The sequence below is a fragment of the Rattus norvegicus genome, chromosome 2 (assembly GCF_036323735.1).
Source record: "Rattus norvegicus strain BN/NHsdMcwi chromosome 2, GRCr8, whole genome shotgun sequence".
Taxonomy (NCBI): Eukaryota; Metazoa; Chordata; class Mammalia; order Rodentia; family Muridae; genus Rattus; species Rattus norvegicus.
The window spans coordinates 225,300,521-225,322,427 of NC_086020.1; the positions used below are offsets into that span (position 1 = coordinate 225,300,521).

Consider the following 21,907-nt stretch of genomic DNA (forward strand, 5'->3'; position numbering starts at 1 on the left):
CAAAGAGTCTGACAGCACAGCAGAATACACGCATGTACCTGGATAGAAAATAGGACACTTCTTAATGTGTAAAAAGACAAAACAAGGGAAAGTAGCAAAAGCCTTGGAACATCATTAATCAGAGAGAGATTAAAATATCGTTTGCGATAAAGATGCATTTCAGAAGAACTAGCATTTAGAGCATTTTCTTTGGCTAACAGTTGAGGTGACACAGTTCTAGTAAAAGTCTTTAAAGATACTGGTTGAGAGTTAGCGTCCATGGTGGTCCCCCCCACCCCCTACTTTCATTTAATTCTCCTTTGAAAAGCTTCAGGAAGCTAAACTATGCAATAGAAATGAAGTTGAATCATTTCATACAGTAGCTGAAGTCAAGCCCAGTTTCTTTTTTTTTTTTCCCATTTTTTTTCTTTTTTTTTTTTATTAACTTGAGTATTTTTTATTGACATTTCAAGTGTTATTCCCTTTCCCGGTTTACGGGCCAACATCCCCCTAGCCCCCCCTTCTTTATGGGTGTTCCCCTTCCCATCCTCCCCCCATTGCCGCCCTCCCCCCAACAATCTAGTTCACTGGGGGTTCAGACTTGGCAGGACCAAGGGCTTCCCCTTCCACTGGTGCTCTTACTAGGATATTCATTGCTACCTATGAGGTCAGAGTCCAGGGTCAGTCCATGTATAGTCTTTAGGTAGTGGCTTAGTCCCTGGAAGCTCTGGTTGCTTGGCATTGTTGTACATATGGGGTCTCGAGCCCCTTCAAGCTCTGTTCTTTCTCTGATTCCTTCAACGGGGGTCCTATTCTCAGTTCAGTGGTTTGCTGCTGGCATTCGCCTCTGTATTTGCTGTATTCTTCAAGCCCAGTTTCTTAAAATTGGTCCATTGATGTGACAAAGATGGGCTATAGCCCCATGATTCCTGTGTAAGTGCTAAAGGCTAGCCCCTGACACATTTACACAGAGTAGGTCTTCTAGACAGGACAACAAGGTCAGTTCCTTGAATCATTTCAAAAGCCAGCAGAGGCTGAAAGGAAGCTATTATCTATGGGATGGAGAGAGAGAACAGAGCCAGAGAAGCTGAGTCGTTGCTTTGTCAAATAGAGAAATCTAGAACAAGCAGCAGACTGCTGAGACAAGGGGAGATCAGGAGGACACATGGAGCGGGGAGCAAGGGCCAGTCCTAGTTTCAAAAGCTTTTAGCATTGTCACTGTTTCTGTCTTCTGTGGATTGCACTTCCTTTCCCGTGGGTGAGATCTGCTATTATCCTGTCTGAGACCTTCTTGCCGCCTTTGTGCTGGCCTCAGTTGTTTCCCAAGGCAGACATCCTTTTTTTCTAGTTAAAGTTTACCTTCTCATTTGTTTTAATTTCATTGAATCAACACTGCTTTCTTGTATAGACAAACAATTTTAGCATTCATGCACTTGACTGACTCCTGACCCAAGGCTAGGACTGGGGAACCACGGCAATAACCAATTTCAAAGGGGGCGTCCAGCCTCAGCAGTGCCAGCATCCTTGAGTTCCACTACTGCAGTCCTATGGAAACCTCAGAGTCTGGTCTCCTCCACTCACTCCTATAAGTTCTTCTGCTCCAGTAATTTGTCAATCCTCCCCCTGCCCCATGAGTGGTTCCTCCCTTTTCCTTTGACCATTCTGCATAGTTCCCCCAGTTTGCATCTCCTCAGGGACATCACAATTACTCCTTTGTGAACATGCATGACCTCACTCCCTGCCACCCTCTGGCTTCATTGAATTCCCTTGAGGGGAAAAAAATGCAAACACGAGTAAATCCAGGTTTGCTTTATGCTTATGTCCCTACTTCAGAGTGTGACTCCAGAAAATATACAATTATGGTAGCATGTAGACTCAAGTCAGTATTTATTGAAGAAATTAATGGGTGGGAGTAGGGTGGGTACTCTAGTTCTTATGTCTCACCCTGTCGTAACTTTTAAGCTAGATGATTTCATCAAAAATTGAAAACTGTAGGACAGTAGAACAGGATAGAGGCTGGGGAGATACACCAGTTGATAAATCGCTTGCCACGGAAAGGTGGAGGACCCGTGTGACCTCCAGCACGAGCATAGATGTCACATGGGCATTACTGGTGTCCATAATCCCTGGGTTTGGGAAATGGAAGTGGGAATCCTGTCTAGCAGGAATAACACAAAGAACAGTTCTGACTTCAGCTGAGAGACTCTTCCTTAGTGAGTACTGGAGAGTGATCTCCTAATGTTCTTGACTGATGTTAATTCTAGTCTTCAATACACATTATCACCCATGTGCTCACTGGTGTGCATCCACACATATGTGAAAATACACACACACACACACACACACACACACCATACATATACACGTGAACAAAAGTCAGTAACATTTAAAAAAATAAAGAATATTTGACAAGCATGTGTCTTACTATGGGTCTATGTGTTTTTTCCTAACTTAAAAGTTTTCATTGAGAAGCAAATGGAAAGTCCCAAGGAGACCTACAAATATCAAATAAAAACTTTAAACTTCTAAATGTCCTGACTTTATACATGCCACAAACAGACTAGGTGATATATTTATTACAAGTAAAATTTGAAGGAATTAATTCTCATGACATGTTGAAAGACAAGTAAGTACACAGAGAACACAAAGATACAAACACCGATGCACTCAGAAAATTCGCTTAGTTGTATTAACTTAAGAAATAGAAATTTACTCATTTCAGTCTATTTTAAAATTGGCAGAGCAAACCAATAAAAATAACTTTAATGTTAAATGTAATTAAATCTAATAAAAACATAAATCAGAAAGTAAGCAATAGTTAGACTAATAAATCTAACTTAATTTTAAAATAAGAATGATTTAAAAGTATGGGCTGCAATAAACTGGAAACATTTTCTCTTCAAAACAATTTTCTTTAGGGCTATCTTAATTTATTCTTACTCTTTGAAATTTTCATAGATGGATCTTAATATATTCACCCTCATTTCTTTCCCTTGAGCCCCCTGAGTTCCCCTCCCTTTTAGTTTCAAGCCCTCTGTTTGCTTTTTATAGCTCACAGAGTCCAAACAGTGACATCCATCCTTGTATAGCTGAGCATACGCAGCCGTCCAGTGGGGACCCCAACAATGAAAGGCAACTCTCGCTCCCAGGTCAGCCATCAATTTGGAATTGGGCCTTGGAGTAACTCCCTGCTCCATGCAGGAATTTCAAACTGCACTGATCTTGTGCATGAAATCAGACCAAAAGTTCTTCAGGCATTGTCCCTTCACTCAAAAGGTTCACTTTGGAGGACCACTGGGATTCCAAGTGAGAGTAACAATTTACAAATATATAGGCACCTTTACGTATACGGTGACTTCAAAAGCTGTAACTTTTCTCAAAGCAAAGTTCAGTGAAAGCCCAGCTTTCCAGAAGAACTTTTAAAAAGAAAATTCTGTTTATCCACAGCAGAATAAATCATGTATCTAATAGAAATATCACGTCAAAAACATTTAACTTTTATTTTCAAAGTTTCAAGTAATAATGGTGATGATGATGATGACGATGACGATGATGACGATAATAATAATACAATAACAACAGTCCAAAGGCTATACTTTTCAGTGAACTTCTACAGTGGAAGTTACTGTTCATAGAAGTTGTGAAGCTTCATATTGAATTTTATTCTTTCACTGCTGAATATCTCTCTATGCAGTTATTAACCACCACAAGCAAAATCTCCCCAACAGATTTAGAACTTGCAAAACAATTATCTTCATATCCTCTTCCATAATTTGTGTCCGTTGTCTGCAATCACTCTTCCTGGTCCCGATTCTTTATTGGTCCCCTTTGTCTTGTCATACTGTACCCACGTACAGTATGCTGCTTTTAAGCTGTTTTAATAACAGGTGGAACAGTATTAAAGGAACAGTCATAGAGTCTTCATGGGAAAGTTAATTCTGTAAAAAGAAAGTTTTCAGTTCAGAAAAAAAAAATGTGTGTAGAAAACCTGAGGAATTACACAGTCGTCACCTGGAAATGTATAGCATTGCTTCCTAAAGTTGGGTTTTTCTAACGGTGTTCGTGTGTTTTCTGTTTCTTCAGTAAACTCACATTACACTTTCAACCAAAGAGACAAAGAGATGCTTTTTTTTTCTACTCAAGGAAATAATATGAAAGCATAATTAGTCGAATGCTAGCAGCAAATCATGTATATTAGTCATGGATAGAGTTCACACACAGAGTTGAATCTATGTGTGTGTGTGTGTGTGTGTGTGTGTGTGTGTGTGTGTGTGTGTGTGTGTGTGTGTTTTCCTTCAACTCAGGTTACTTAATTCTAGTGACCCATATTTATTAGACATATCACAGACCCTTTTCCAAGATATCATTGTTTGTTCCTTCTAGTTACTCCATTTCTACTTCTAGACCTAATGTGACAATTTGCTTGCTTTCCCTGGCTACCTTCATAGCGAACGATACAGGTTGTTTGAAGAAACTTCCCGGCAGCTTCTTCTTTTTCTCTTCTCTCTAATCTGCTTCCTTCCTGAGTTAGCTCTCTTGTCTGCAGCTTATCAGCTTCCTGGGTTGCATGGTCCAGGTTTCTGTCTCTTTATGCTCCCGCATCATGGAAGCAAAAGAGCCTGTTTGGAAGAGAGAGAGTGGCAAGTCAGGGCAGTCTGTCGCCACCTCTCTCCTGCCTGGTACTCAACGCTCTCCCTGGCTGCCACTTCAGGCCTGTAATGATGTTTGTTTCTAGCCACTTTATGGCTGTGCTGCTGCAATTTTAGGGCCCTTTGAGCTGAATGGCAGGCTAGCTTCATCAGTCCTGGTGAGCAGAATTCCCTACCCACTTGGCATCTCCCTGGATACTTGCCTCTTACTTCCTGTTCATCTCCCCAACCCTGACTTCTGCTACTCTCTTATCTTTAGGGGATCTATTTGCCATTTGTTACAACCAGCCTGCCTGGCCAACGCACAGCCTACATACCCCATCAGGTATCTCTCTTCTTAGGAACTCCCTCAACTCTGGGAATTGTTCCTTCACAGTAACATTTACATGGATCACAAAAACATTAGCATTTAATTACTGCTCAATTCCCCTGCTTTTCCTCAAACCAGAGGATGGCGGGCGGATTCGAGGAAGTGAATATTTAGCCAGGAAGCATTTATTTCTACATTAACAGTGCATTTGTATGTGAGTATGAAATCAATCATAGTTGAGCGTTCTAAGATTGTGAGGAAAAAGTGATGCTGCTGTCTTTTCGGCTGTTATATTTTAATCTGAGGCACGTGCTCGTCCTTCTATGTTCTTCAGTAAGTTGTGTTAATCAAAAGCGCGAGCACTGTCTATCCCTGAGAAGAGTATCGTGATTGTATGAACATAAATGCCAGTTTCTAAAATTGTGAATTCCCAGGAAGTCAGCCCCCAGCAGTGTTAAATGGCATAACTTTCTCTGGAACTTTCCCTTTGTTTTACTCCTCCTGCAATCCTGCAATCCAGGTTTGTGTTCTATGTGCATGTTTTTAGGCTATTTCTGATTAATGGCAAAGCATCGTTAAGTTACACCACTTCGCTGAGTGTAGACAATCGAAAGATAACAAATGCATTAGTAATCTGACGACTTGGTTTCAGAATTCTGCTCATGTTTCTTAGAGCTACCATTTCACTAGTTTGCTGCTAAGACAAACTTACATATATCTTTATGCCAGCTCGATCAATCTCAGAAATATCAAAAGAGTTCACTCACGTCTTTTTTTTTTTTGAAACAAAAGCAACTGTAGTTTCTATCATCCAATGGTATCTTCTAATATCGTTGATACATATTTCACTGAACTCAGCTGAATTTGTTATTATTCTTAACCAAACAATGTATTTTAAGCATCGAGATCCTTAAATCTCTCTACAATAAGGGTTCTTGTATCCTTCACAATGTGGGAACAAGACAGGAAGACATCAGGGACATGGTTAAGGGCCAGCTAGGCTGTGGAAAAACAAGCCAAACAAGAAGGAGACACAACATAGGCAGAAAGTAGTGACTGCCAGTATCCTGTCTTAAACAATTTAGCCATTTAATACAAGAAAAGGGAAAAAAAAAAAACAAAGCCCATGGCTGTAGAATAAAGTCATTATCAGGTGAGAAATTCACTGTGTTCTTGGTATAGGTCATTTTGTACTGGATAAATACATAGGTGTCTGCATGTGTTGTGTGTGTCATAATTATTAACCCTTATTCCTCAGGAGAACAGACTTAGAAGATAGCAGTGTCCAGTTCACTTTGTTCTCACAATACAGTCAAAAGCTTACCCTGTATGATTATTTAGGTCAGTCTGTTTCCTCAAGCTCTTCACTTCCAGCAGTCGCACTCTTTATCCACGTCTAGCGCAGCCTGTTTTGCATTTCATGTCATCTTCGGGTTCTTCAATACGGTGAGATTCCATCCCCAACCTTGTTACTTTGTTGGTTGGTTGGTTGGTTGGTTGGTTGGTTGGTTGGTTGGTTTTGGCAACATTCTGCCTCTGCGACTAGGGTTTTCCACTCTCCTGGTCACTGGGAGACAGTGCTAGAAGTAACTCTGAGTCAAGAATGTTGTTAGCATTGAACCAGGTTTCAAGTCTACTTGCTGAATAAATATTCACTCATTCATTAGTCCAGAGGAATTAAACCCAGCATCAACTGCCGTAGATCATTGTACCATGGTGTATGAAGCCTTGTCAAATCCTTTTTGGAACAAGATGGAAATATTCTTATTTAGGATACGGTTTCCAAGGTAACATTTGATACTTACAGGTGTTGGGTGAGAAGCTCTCTGTGAAATGCAGGCTCCTACTTAGTCTCACTTACAGCATGGAACAAATCTTTCCAGATGGCACAACTACGTTAATTTCCCATCACCACAGTTTTTAATAAGGCTGAGTAAGCTAGATGAGATGCAGGAAATTTCCCTACTAATAAGAACTGTCTGGGGCTTCAATTCCTCTGAAATAACCCCAAGTAGGATAGCTTTGAAATAGCCTTTATCATTGATCTGAGTCATGTTACCATAGGTAATTTCTTAATAGCAAAATTATAGATACAGATATAGATTTCCCCACCCCAATACTAAATCATGGAACTAACAGAAAGGAAATTCTTAGGTTGAGTAGAGTTTGTGTTGGTAAAAATAACCACAGCAGTTGACAAAGTGGCCTAATCTACTGTCACTGTGAAACCTGGAGCCATATGAACCACTCCGTCCTGTTATTTATACAGTGAACTTAGCCTTTAGATGGAGATTGCTATTCAAACAGCAGAAGTATTTTGATATGAAAGTAGTTAACAAAAACAGAGCTTGTCAGAGGGCCAAAGTCCAGGATGCTTGGTCTCTCAGCAGTTGTGAAGGGAGACCAGGTTTCTAAAGTGATTTCCCTCCTATGGTGTGCAGTTCCTTCAAACAACCTTCTCCTCCTCTGTCTCTAGACTTCCCCGGCTACCCCTGCCTGGTGCTGGCCATCATCTTTTGAAAGCTCCCTCCATCCCGTTTTTCTTTCTGTTAAACCCCTGCCTTTTCTTTCCAGTTCTATTTTATGGTTTTGTTCCAGAGTGCTTGCTGTTTACCCAAAGAAAGAACTAAGACCCACAGTGACCAGAAAAGGACTCCCGACAAAAGGGAGGGAGTTGCTTAGCCACACCAGTGCGTGGTAAAGGGAAGCTTCAGTAAATGAGTGGAAAATGGATGGTGAGAAATCAAGTGTGAGTAGGAATTCTAAGAGAGATGGAGAAAGGAGACAGACAGACAGAGAGAGGGAAGCAGATGCTGTTCTTGGCTTTGTCATATACACATGAGCTAGGATATCAAAAATACAAGTTGCCTTATGTGGCTTTTTTTCCCCATTCTTAAAGTCACATTTGTTTATATATCAACCACTTGGATGTGAATGTAACTTTTTAAAAAGGTGTTTATTTATTTATTCACCTTACTTACTGACTATAGCCCTACCTCCTCTTTCTAGTACCCACTTATACCCCCTTCCCACGTTCCACTTTGATTTGACCCCATGGGTACCAACCCACTCTGGCACATCAATTTCCAGCCGGGTGAGGCACATCCTCTCCAACTGAGATTAGACAAGGCCCCCCAGCTCACAGAAAGGGGTCCAAAGCTAGGCCACAGAGTCAGACACAACCCCTGCTCCATTTGTTAGGGAAAGCACATGAAGACCAGTTTGAACATGTGGTATATATGTGAAGGGGCCAAGATCCAGCATATCCATGCTCTTTTATTTTTATTTTATTTCGTTATTTTATTTATTGACACCTCAAATGTTATCCCCCATTCCCAGTTATTTTATTCATCAGGTATAATTCCCCTTTTGGAGGCTTACTGAATAAGATTGCCCTTTATAGTTTGTTTTGTTTTGTTTTGTTTTGTTTTGTTTTGTTTTTTTCCTTTCCTGAAATCTGGCTGGCTGATTCAACTCAACTGTTCTGCTCAAAGTCTTCTCTAAATTGAATGATTTGAACTGGCTTCTCTCAACTTCTCACTGAATTGCTCTGCTTGGCAAAATGGCTTCCGAACTCCACGGAACTGAACTGCACTGACTGCGGTTAACTGAACTGAACTCCACTCAACTGGACTGTTTCTGCAGTCAACTTAACTCAGTGGAACTGACTGGCTCTCAGTGGAGCTCGCTGTGCTGCTCTCTTTCTGTTTGTTGTCCTGAGAGTTGGGCATATCTGACTTATTCTGCCAATCTGCCTCTGATTCATCACTTGTCTGCCTCTCAATTAGACAATTTCAATTTCAAACACGACGGCTTCCTTCTACAAACTAACTTGACCTTCATCATTAGGATTAAAGATATGTCCCAAGGGAGTGTCTGTATTCCAGTCAGAGGGAGATTATAGGTATGTTGCTCCAGCTGGATCATACAGACCTAGAAGGTATTTGGATAAGATCCCTTGTCAGAGCAATCAAGTTGCTGGATTAAATTTCCAAAGTGCTGAATTTTGAAATACTGCAAACAATGTCAACTTGAAAAGAATCTGAGTGAAATCATGCTTAAAAAGATGTCAATAGGTTTTTCATTCAGACAACTTTTCTCAAAGTTCATCCTTGCCTGAGGATTTTACTTTTTTCTCTTACTGCATGTTCAGATTAATTTGGGCAAATAATTTACTTATCTTGGACTCACAAAGTTATTCATGTTGATCTGCAATTTGAATAATCTTAGAGCTGTAATTATTTGTAACCAAAGACTAAAAAGAGAAGAGAATCTGACAGATTAAAACAGAAGGGCTAAATCTGAAGTCGGGTGGTCCTAGTGCCTCATGGGTAAGCCACAGATACAAGGCCCTGGGCAGAGGAGCAAGGTGACACTTTACTCACTCTAAAACATGTTCTATCCAAATGAGGCAATGTCATACCATGTCCATGGTGATAAAAAGTCTTTTCCAGCACTGAGGGCCTGCATTTAGCACCACACTGAAGCCTCCAGAGTGTTGGGCAAGGGTCACACTGAGTACCTTGGAACTTCCCTGGAAACAAGCTTTCTTCAGCAGATATGCAGAGTTAAGCACAAAATTCTTGTTCCACTAGAGAGCACTAATGACCAAACTCTCATGGCTGAGATTTTAGTAGACTATTTGCTATTCGTAAATCTCTTTAGTACATCCTAACCATCTCAAAATGTCTGAAGAGGCAAAAGTACTTCTGATACACGTGATCATGAGTATAGCATCTATAATTGGGAAGGGCTTCTGAGCTTTATCCATAATGCTCTCTGAACAACAAGAACAAACTAGAATTAGATGGACACATGATTAACAGGACCTCTCTTTCTTTTATTTTATGTTTCAATATCGCTCCAAAGGGCTTGGGTAAGGAGACCTGGTAAGTATGATGATGCAGAGAGGGACAGCGTTCCACCACTCTACTGTGGCTCAGGGCCAGTCAGAATTGTGTTTTGCTTTCTCATTAACTAAGATAGCAATAGCGTGTTCTCCCACGCTCACAGTCAACCCCTAAAGACTCGGCTAGATGTTGGGTGCTAACAAAATGCCAGATTGGTACGTCACTATGATTTTCTAACCACGAACCTGCTGGGTGAGAACCATCCTGGTGAGTGTTGACTATTTCACATTGTAGAACAAAGAAAAACAGATCAGCAACTGAAAAAAAAACGTTCTCCAACTAAAATGAAAGAACTACAAGGACTTTGTGTTGCCACAGGAGGCATGGACTTCTGAGACGTGTATATGCATCTATTTGACTGCCAGGTCCATCTGAGTCAAAACCAACAAACAGTGAGGAACTCAAACTGCCTGCGGATCAAATGTGTTGGATGTCACATGTTTGGGATTTGGTTGTACCATATACTGACTCACCATCTCCTTGGCTGTATCTTCTCCCTCCTCCACAGCTCACACATACATAATAGTTGACTCCACACTTCCTCCTCAAATCTGTTCTGTCTCCCATGTTTTCATTGAGATACATCAATCCATTGAACACATTGAGTACATTCAGTTAGAAAGCTGTGCATATCATTTTCTCTCTCAACCAATCAGCTGAGCCTAGAGATTATCATGCATCGTACTTCCCAGTCCTTCCCTTTGAGTTCTAGGCTGTCAATGACACTTTATTTCAGCCCTCAGTTCTTTCACTTGAACTAGAAGTTATAAAGCATCTCTATTTCCAATCTCTTCCTAGTTCACCTCTCCTATTAAACCCAAATTTTTTTTCTCTTAAATGTCTAAGCACCATGCCACTTTCCACTTAGCATAGCTCTTGCTTTTTTGTTGTCTATAAACATACTTAATATTCTCTTAATATAGGGCCTTATAATAAGTGCTAACATGGACATCTGCAACATATGGCTGCTTTGCAAAGGTAGATATGATCAAATCTAATCTGCTGTGCTGCAAAAGTACTTCTGTCTGCCCTGCTGATTACAGAAAAAATAACACCCCAAAGACAAGGCAGTTTATACAAAAGAGTAAATGAGTAGATGTTTAGCTGAGACTGGAACACAGGCTTGGGAAACAAAAAGCCATGACTTCAAATTTCTGCTCTACCATGAACAAAATACAAGTGTCCAGCTAAGTAACTATGTCTTTTAAAGAACAAATTTTACCTATAAAATGGAAAGATGACAGTTTCTGTGCCCTTAAGAAAATTAACCTTATGCTCCTAATGCATAGGACTCACTGTAAAGCCGTTGTCATAGATATTAGTAATCGTCATTGAAATTTAGCTATATAAGAGAATGACTTCCTAGGAGAATCTATTTCAAGCAAGCCAAAGCACTGCCTCTCTGGAGATAGGAAGAAAGTAGTGACCTACCAATAGAAGGCCCTATGTATCCATTATCTGATGCTCTCTGCACATCTCTGTAAGCCAGCGGTACTCAACCTATGGATGGAGATATATATATATATATTCCCTCCTTTAGTGACTTGCTTGGGTAAAGGCAATGGGACAGAGGTGGCCGTATGCCAGTTCTAGACTTTGCCATAGCATGATGATTCTTCCACCTCCCACACTTGAAGCCTCTTCATCAAAAGTTTTCACTGGGAAACTTGAAGCCAGAACAATATAATAGAGCACAGAACCCCTATAATCCCATTGGTGGATAGAAGAATAAAGCAGAAGAAACCAGCCACCCCATCATTGTGTGAGGTCATATATTTTAAGGAGTTGTTTTCAGGATTATTTGTTATGTAGCATCTTTGTGGCCATAGCCAATTGGAACGGCATTAAAAGGAGTCCATTTGGGTTTTTCACGGTTGATTTTCCATGAAATAGAAAATTGATACTGATTGACAGGTAGATACATAAATTCACAGATCTGGAACTTGGACGAAGTTCAAAGCCATGAAAGTCTAAAAGGTCAGTTAGACAAGAACTGCTCTGCACCCTACCTGAAACTAAAAGTTCTAGAGCCAAAATCTGGCCTGATGAGGAGGAGGCAACATAGCAACCAGCCTGGATACCAGGGTGCCTTTAGACAGAAAGTAGTTATTAGAAAAGTAGACTCCAGATAGTCTACACAGTTGATGGTGGCATGTTCTGTGGGCTGCAGTTTAGCAACAGGGCTGCAGCAAAGTGAAAAAGAACCAGGGGGAGAATGGAGATAGCCAGCTCATCCTTGCAAGATGTTTGGGACAATCAAAGGTACCATGATCAATTTTCATCTGCTTTTAAGGTCTGTGAATCTGCAGATGAATGTTTTCAGGACATGGGTTTATTTCGGAAAGATCTGAGTAAACAAAGCAGAGAAGAGTAGAACACAGGGTTGCCGTGCATCATATAAGCCCCATGTGATTCAGAGAATCGGGCCCAGAGTTTGCCAGGTTTTGGAAATAGCTACATTGGATCGTTGTAGTTTACAAGACAGAATATAGTAACAAGAGCAGGTAAATCTATCAGTCTTATGCAGTGATGTTGGGGGAGATGTTGACTACTTTTATTTCTTCATTGGAAAGTAGGGGAACATGATGAACCAAGAGGAGGCTGAGTGTAGACGGAAGGAAGGCTGTCAAAAGAAAACAATGAAGTCACGAAGTAAAAATATTTCAAATATGAAATTGGAGTAAGAAAAGAAAACAGTGAGCCTCCCCGGACTATTAGTGTAGCTCTTCATACATGGACTAGATGTTTGAGACATGAACTTTGACTTTGGTAAATCACATATTGTCATCAACTTGTTTTTAAAATGTGAGTCATGATTTTCTTTAGAAGTTTGTGAGTTTTTAATATAACTGTGTATTCAGTTAGCTTATTTCTAGAAACATTTTTCCATATTGGAGACTACTTTGTGCTTTAGTTCATAAGTTCTGGTATAGGGAATCTCTACCTACCTATCATCTGTCATCTATCTATCTATCATCTAACTATCTTTTTAAGGTCATGAAATCGAATTTTCTCTTCCTTTATTTTATTTTTCTATGCTTCCACTGTACTTCTAAAAATAAATCCAGGAAAATACAGCATTTGGATTCTAACACTTTTTTTTTCCTTTATTAACTTGAGTACTTCTTATTTACATTTCAATTGTTATTCCCTTTCCCGGTTTCCGGGACAACATCCCACTAACCCCTCCCCCTCCCCTTCTATATGGGTGTTCCCTTCCCCATCTTCCCCTCATTACCGCCCTCCCCCAACAATCACGTTCACTGGGGGTTCAGTCTTAGCAGGACCCAGGGCTTCCCCTTCCACTGGTGCTCTTACTAGGCTATTCATTGCTACCTATGAGGTCAGAGTCCAGGGTCAGTCCATGTGGAGTCCTTAGGTAGTGGCTTAGTCCCTGGAAGCTCTGGTTGCTTGGCATTGTTGTACATATGGGGTCTTGAGCCCCTTTAAGCTCTTCCAGTTCTTTCTCTGATTCCTTCAACAGGGTTCCCGTTCTCAGTTCAGTGGTTTGCTGCTGGCATTCGCCTATGTATTTGCTATATTCTGGCTATGTCTCTCAGGAGAGATCTACATCCGGTTCCTGTCAGCCTGCATTTCTTTGCTTCATCCATCTTGTCTAATTGGGTGGCTGTATATGTATGGGCCACATGTGGGGCAGGCTCTGAATGGGTGTTCCTTCTGCCTCTGTTTTAATCTTTGCCTCCCTATTCCCTGCCAAGGGTATTCTTGTTCCCCTTTTAAAGAAGGAGTGAAGCATTCGCATTTTGATCATCTGTCTTGAGTTTCATGTGTTCTGTGCATCTTGGGCAATTCAAGCATTTGGGCTAATAGCCACTTATCAATGAGTGGATACCATGTGCTAACACTCATTTTTATCTAACGAATTTCACTGAGACCTTGAGAGGTTAGGAGACTCCATAAGCCACTGGTATAGTTACATAGGAAGAAGGTCTGGTAAACTTCTGGGAAACTTGTGACACCAATGGTACAAATATTTTCATTTCTGATAATATCTAATATTCCAAAGTTATGGAATCATGAGTTTAATTTATTATATGTACTAACCTTTGTATACATAAGAAGCAAACAGGGACTCATTTATGCTTTACGTTATCGAGTGGTTCAGAACATTTGAAACAATTCCTGATGCTACCAGACAACAAATTGTCCATGGACTCCATCTCTATGATTCTGTACTTTCTTGAATCCCAAATTAGACTACAGATATTACCTAGACATTTAGTTAGATATGAGAGAGAAAGCAAAAATCATTAAAAGTTCAAATTATAGCAGCCAAGAGTAAGAAAACCTGCTGTGAATCTTACTTTAACATTTAACTGATGGTGGACTTTGCAATCTCTATTTTTGCATCAGGTCTCCTTTACATAATAGAAATTTCCTTTATTCACTAATGCAAAGAGAAAAAGGAGTAAAGTAATTTCAAGAAAATTTTAGAGTGTAGAAGTTAACACATAAAGTAGGAGACAAGTCTATTCTCATCGGTCTGGACAGTGTGGAGGAAGGATGGCAAATTTGAGGCCAGCATGGACTACATAATTAATTCATGGCCAGCATGAGCCAGGGCAGCATCCTACTCTGAAATTAAAAGAAAGAAAGAAAGAAAGAGAGAGAGAGGGGGAGGGAGGGAGAGAGGGAGGAAGGAAGGATGGGTGTTAAAGGGAGCTACTTTTAATATAGTTACGGGGGGGGGGGATTTAGCTCAGTGGTAGAGCGCTTGCCTAGCAACCACAAGGCCCTGGGTTCGGTCCCCAGCTCCGGAAGAAAAAGATATAGTTACAGAAGCCAAAAGAAGGCACTTTCTACCACTATGAATTTCAAAATAAAATGAGAAATAATCAGATATTAAGTATATATTCTAATTAATTAATACTTGGAGACAAAATATTTAGATGACCGTAAAATATGATACCTTAAACAAGAATCACATCCCTTCAAAGATGCATGTCACAAAAGAAGAAGGAAACTTTGAACCCCTGTCCTAGAAGTCCATAAAAATGCTTCTCCTAAGAGTTCCATTGCTGCGAACTGCTTACCCCATCAGCATCAATGTCAATCTTCAAGTCAGGATGAATCTAAATCCCTGCAACACTCACAAAAGAATACGAGTATTTCTTCCATACACCTGAAAACATTTTCAGATGGTAATAGAAGTTTCTGTCAGGGTAGTTAACATTTGCTGTCCCTGGACATCACCTGCACTGATGGTCATGCATGTCTTAGACATCTGTGTCTGAATCTGATGATGCCCCACGCTACTGCAATGAATCATCATTTACTTATCTATTAAAATTCTCTGCAGAGAATTTTTTCCTTTGATAAACAAGTCTGTTTGGGGGTTTGGCAATTTGCATGACAACTTGTGTATGAACATATGCTTGTGTTTATAAGCAGAGATATATCTGTGTCTTCCTAGAAACCTCCAGTCTCAAGAGACTGCGTCTCTGAATTGGGGAGGTTTATTTGATGCATGCGTGCGTGCGTATGTGCGTGCGTACGTGCATACGTGCGTGTGTGCATGCATGCGTGCAAGCGTTCGTGTTTATGAAACTAAGACCCTTTAGTTGATGAGGACATGAAAAGTAGCTGACCTAACTAGGCATTCTTTGCTTTATGACTTTGTATAATAAAGAGTGATTTTGACCTTTCTCCTTGACACTGAATAGACAGCTTTGAAACGTACAGAATTTATTTACACAGCCGAAGGTGGAGGTGGCAGTGCTGCAGTAATTACTGTGTTTGCTAAAGGTTACTCATTATCAGTAATATGTAAAATAGGAGGTCACTATTGGCTGACAGTCTGTCTCTCTCTCCACGTTGCTAGATTTCCCAGAGTCTTGGTAGTAATCTGTATAAACTGATTCTTTGTTGGGCTGAATTTCCAGAAACATTCAGTTTACGTCTTTGATCACTGCCATTATCAGACAAGGGATATCTTTCCATCATTTTAATGATAAAAGTGTCCTTACCTTTTTTTAAATGCCCCATTGTGGAATAATCCCATACTCGGTTATGAACCATTGAATGAAAGTACGGATATTTTTGAATGGCATGTTTAATACAAAATTGCTAAATGAGTACCCATTTCTATTAGATCTTCTAACACCCATCCCCAAATATTACTTGTGAGACTGCCGAATGAGTGTTATATTTTTGCTCTGGACTGTTGTTCTACAAAGCATTGACTCACTAAACCACAGCAGGCTTCCTCCTGGATTCATCTTCTGTTGCCTTGGAAGACAGGGAGAAGATTTTGAGCGTCTTCTCTCAGAATTCTTTAGTCCCTTCCTAGTTTCCTCTGGAGGTGTTCTGATCCATCCACTGCTCTCCAAGTCACAGTTTCCTCTCCCAGGTGTAAGAGATTCTTACTGTACCCTGGATCTACTTTTACTTAAAGAGGAGACGACGCATGATAGGAGCCAGATTCCCATAAACCTGGGTCGGCAGGCTTGCTAGACCAGGTAGAAGTAAGCCAAGAAGAAAGCTCCAACATCACGGTGACAAAAACCTGAGGTTAAACGCTGCCCAATAGAATACATGTCAAACAGAGGAGAAAAGGAAAAAAAAAACAAACGAAATATTGAAATTATGTAGCAGATCTGAGGATCACTTATAAGGCAAACCAGGGTCACCTGAAAACAGCCAGCAACAAAAAACAAAGAACAAAACAAAACCCTTCTGTATGTTTCTGCTGCAGTGTTAATGAAGACTCCTGGGCCCCAACAGCTGAGGAACTTGATTTCTGGGCAAAGGAAAGAAGAGGCAAAATAGCACCAATTAACTCTACATCAAGACAAAAGCCCTCATTTAGATGTGAACTGATTCTTGGAAATGGTATGATTAGTTTGTGTGGATGTTTGTTTCTGCTTTATTTTTCTACAGCTTAAAGTTTGACTTTAGTCAGAGGTTTTATCCATGTCTACTTCTTCAGTATCGGTGTAGAACTGCATTCTGGTGACCAACGCAGTGGGAATGATTAAGATGGTAAATGCCTTGAATTAGGTATCATGAAGCCTACATATAGCACAGTTCTTTACCTACAACAAAGAACAGGTAAGGTGAATTTCTCTCAAAATTAACAACTTTGGGAGGAAAAGGTCTCACACACACAGACACACACACACACACACACACACACACACACACACACACACACACGCCCCTGACCTGAAAGAAAATCCAAGCATATGAAAAATTTGTAATCATGATTATGATTCATCCTTTCTGTGCAAAACCCTCTGCCGAAACAATGAGCTTACACAATCTTTATTTCTCACTCTATCCAGAGGCTTAGTTACTTTACAGACTAAGAAACTGGAAGCAATTTGGGTTTCTTATATATTAACTATATGATTTTTTGATAGTCTGGAATCTAATCTATTTGTTATTATTTCAAATGTTATAGCTTAAAATGCTTCTAGTGTGTGTGGACTACACTTACAGAAGAGTAAATTAACATTATTACGTTTTATCCAAGATAACGAATAATATTGATACCGTTTTCTTACATTTCACAAAATCAGAGAGAGAAATGACAGGAAAAATATATATACATTTAATTCTGTATGGACTAGCCACAAGGTTTTCAAGTATACAAGTTATTGACCTGTGTTGGAAGCAGTAGAAAAGAAAGCAGAAGAAGAAATACATTAACGTGTGGGTATTTAAAAAAAAATAAAGGACCCATTAATGAAAACTGTAATGCGATCTTTGGAAGTGTTTTGTGCCTAAATTGGTCTGTGATGGGCATATTTGTTTGAAAAATTTGGAGGCTCTTAGAAGAGAGTTGTTGGGAAATGTTGTCACCTCTACATGAGCACCTGAGTTCAAGGTCAGGATTCTCATGAAAACCATGGATGTGCTGAAGCATGCTTGTGCTCCCAAGGCTGAAGAGGCAGACACAGCAGATCCTAGGGGCTCGCTGCCCACCCCACCCCCAAGCCTCCCCTAGTAAGCAATTCTCAGGCCAGTAAGAGACCTTGTCTCAAAGAACTGGGTGGATGGTGTCTGAGGAAGAATCACTAGAATGAACAAATTAGTTTAAGCAAGCCTTAGAAACATCACAGAATCAGTGAAAGAATGTATCAGATTTATGCCCATGGTTCGGCACAGGGTTGGTTACTAAAGCAAGCTGCAGAGATGAAAACATCATATGAACTCTTACACAGTGTGCAGTCTTTTGGAAACAGAATGTGAGATGGAGTTTAGTCTTTGTGTACTTCGTAGGGAGTGTCTTGGAATCTACCTTGAGAAACAAGACTGGAAAAAATGTAAAATTTAGTTATAAAACAGGACTGATAAGAATCTTAACTAAAGAGCTCTCTGCTCCCAAACCCCGTGGGAGAGAGACCTCACCGCCTGGTCAGGTGGGCACTCCTGAGGCTGCAGAGCGGAGGAGACCACCAACACTGCCCACCCCTGCCCACATCCCTGGCCCAAGAGGCAACTGTATAAGGCCTCTGGGTTCCCGTAGGGGAGGGCCCAGGGGCAGCAGGACCCCTGCCTGAGACACCGCCGGAACCTGAAGGAAACAGACCGGATAAACAGTTCTCTGCACCCAAATCCCGTGGGAGGGAGAGCTAAACCTTCAGAGAGGCAGACACGCCTGGGAAACCAGAAGAGACTGCACTCTGTGCACATCCAGACGCCAGAGGAAAACACCAAATGCCATCTGGAACCCTGGTGCACGGAGGCTCCCGGAAAGAGTGGCGCAGATCTTCCCAGTTGCTGCCGCCGCGGAGAGGACTTAGGCAGTACCCCACGAGCAAACTTGAGCCTTGGAACCACAGGTAGGACCAACTTTTCCCCTGCAAGAAACCTGCCTGGTGAACTCAAGACACAGGCCCACAGGAACAGCTGAAGACCTGTAGAGAGGAAAAACTACACGCCCGAAAGCAGAGCACTCTGTCCCCATAACTGGCTGAAAGAAAACAGGAAAACAGGTCTACAGCACTCCTGACACACAGGCTTATAGGACAGTCTAGCCACGGTCAGAAATAGCAGAACAAAGTAACACTAGAGATAATCTGATGGCGAGACGCAAGCGCAGGAACCCAAACAACAGAAACCAAGAACATGGCATCATCGGAGCCCAATTCTCCCACCAAAGCAAACACGGAATATCCAAACACACCAGAAAAGCAAGATCTAGTTTCAAAATCATATTTGATCATGATGCTGGAGGACTTCAAGAAAGACATAAAGAACTCCCTTAGAGAACAAGTAGAAGCCTACAGAGAGGAATCGCAAAAATCCCTGAAAGAATTCCAGGAAAACACAATCAAACAGTTGAAGGAATTAAAAATGGAAATAGAAGCAATCAAGAAAGAACACATGGAAACAACCCTGGACATAGAAAATCAAATGAAAAGACAAGGAGCTGTAGATACAAGCTTCACCAACAGAATACAAGAGATGGAAGAGAGAATCTCGGGAGCAGAAGATTCCATAGAAATCATTGACTCAACTGTCAAAGATAATGTAAAGCGGAAAAAGCTACTGGTCCAAAACATACAGGAAATCCAGGACTCAATGAGAAGATCAAACCTAAGGATAATAGGTATAGAAGAGAGTGAAGACTCCCAGCTCAAAGGACCAGTAAATATCTTCAACAAAATCATAGAAGAAAACTTCCCTAACCTAAAAAAAGAGATACCCATAAGCATACAAGAAGCCTACAGAACTCCAAATAGATTGGACCAGAAAAGAAACACCTCCCGTCACATAATAGTCAAAACACCAAACGCACAAAATAAAGAAAGAATATTAAAAGCAGTAAGGGAAAAAGGTCAAGTAACATATAAAGGCAGACCTATCAGAATCACACCAGACTTTTCGCCAGAAACTATGAAGGCCAGAAGATCCTGGACAGATGTCATACAGACCCTAAGAGAACACAAATGCCAGCCCAGGTTACTGTATCCTGCAAAACTCTCAATTAACATAGATGGAGAAACCAAGATATTCCATGACAAAACCAAATTTACACAATATCTTTCTACAAATCCAGCACTACAAAGGATAATAAAGGGTAAAGCCCAACATAAGGAGGCAAGCTATACCCTAGAAGAAGCAAGAAACTAATCGTCTTGGCAACAAAACAAAGAGAATGAAAGCACACAAACACAACCTCATATCCCAATATGAATATAACGGGAAGCAATAATCACTATTCCTTAATATCTCTCAACATCAATGGCCTCAACTCCCCAATAAAAAGACATAGATTAACAAACTGGATACGCAATGAGGACCCTGCATTCTGCTGCCTACAGGAAACACACCTCAGAGACAAAGACAGACACTACCTCAGAGTGAAAGGCTGGAAAACAACTTTCCAAGCAAATGGTCAGAAGAAGCAAGCTGGAGTAGCCATTCTAATATCAAATAAAATCAATTTTCAACTAAAAGTCATCAAAAAAGATAAGGAAGGACACTTCATATTCATCAAAGGAAAAATCCACCAAGATGAACTCTCAATCCTCATCTTCGATTGGTTTATATACAAGTGTGCAATTTCTAGGCTTGAAAGTAAAATGATGCTATCTGGTGCTGGATAGTGGAGCCTTATTTTTTATTATGGCAGCTTGCTATTTTTGTAACATGGTGATTTGGTTGAACACAATAAAGTACAGTAGTAACTGATCTCCCCCTCTTCCTGGATGAGTGAGGAGATGATTAAATGTTGATGTCAGCATCCATGAGCATATTCAGATGAGCTTCTGCTTCTGTTGAAAAGGATGCTGTGTTTGATTGTGGTCCGAAGCTTTGAAGCACTACTTGGCATCTCCTTCCTTGGAGGTCTCACTGTTTAAACATAACAGATTTGATAGCTTGTTGGTAAGGTGAGGTCCAGCTTGTCTCCACTAGGTCATCTTCATGTGAATCCGGTGGTTATACGGTTTTGTTCTAGGGATATTTCATTTTTTTAATAACGGTTTTAGCTGACATTCATGGAGAGAATGAATCCTTAGAAGTGTGTGCCACTAGTGAAAGGAAATCCTGTCTAGAGTATGTTTCTTTACAAAGCTGTGTCACACCATCCTTTGGGCCCTCTGCTGGAAAAGTAGAATCAAGTCTCAAATAATGCCTTTTAAATTGTATCCTCTAGTATTATAGATGTAGGACAGTACTGTATCATACCTCTGTGGATGTAAAATAGCTTGTACCTGCTTTATGATACGTAGTAGTGACCGTGCTTTATCAGAGCTGTTTTTAATGATGTTGCTCAGAATGTTTTCTTTCCAGATGATGATTGAGAAGCTAATTTAAAAAAAAAATGGTGCCAGGTACCACAAGAGTAACAGAACTGTGCTGTTTTCTCGGGTTTTGTTTTTTTACTTTTTTTTTAATGGAGTGTGCTGGATGTCTCTACAGTTTTGTTCAGATGACTGCAGAACCTGGAAAAGCTGTTGCTGCTGTTGATGCATAACACACTGCTATTATTGGTCTTTTTATATAAATATAAATATATATATACAGATATATAATTTGAATTTTTTGAAACTTTACCTGTGCTGTCAACTTTTGAAAAAAGTATCCCCGTTTACTGTGTTGAGTTGGCACTGTACAGAAATTAACAGCCATATTGGTCTAGAAATGTTGAACTTAAGTTTTTTCCATTTGTACAGGGGTAACACACTGTATTAAATATGTAAGGTCTTATATACGTGGGTTTGATTACAAAAACTAATAAAGTATTCTCTAAATTAAAAAAAAAAAGAATCTTAACTAAAATGGTCATCATAGTGTCCTTACATTGGGCAGAAGAATCATTTTATGTTGGTGGGCACTTGGGTAATCGGGTGACCAGCAGGGAAATAGCTCCTGGCAAGTAACAGAATAACTCACGGGACCCAGAGCCTATGGCAAACTGCACTCCCAGCTTTTGAGTGGAGAAGACATCTGGATGGTATGCCTGCCCATCACAATAACTAAAACAAACTATGTCCAAACTATGTCCAAAGCCAAAAGGGGTAAACATTATTTAAATAATTAAAGATGTATAAAGAAAAATACAGAATCTCTAAGTCATGAGGTAA

At 40.4% G+C, this 21,907-nt stretch overlaps 1 long non-coding RNA gene across 1 annotated transcript; it reads right to left on the reverse strand.

The window, feature by feature from the left end:
* Positions 1-2,537: 2,537 nt before the first annotated feature.
* LOC120100946 (uncharacterized) lies at positions 2,538-6,672 on the reverse strand. The gene is made up of 2 exons (XR_005501320.2): positions 4,420-6,672; positions 2,538-3,917 (listed from the first exon to the last, which is right to left on the reverse strand). It is a non-coding gene; the product is annotated as an uncharacterized LOC120100946 (long non-coding RNA).
* Between the last annotated feature and the right edge of the window lie 15,235 nt (positions 6,673-21,907).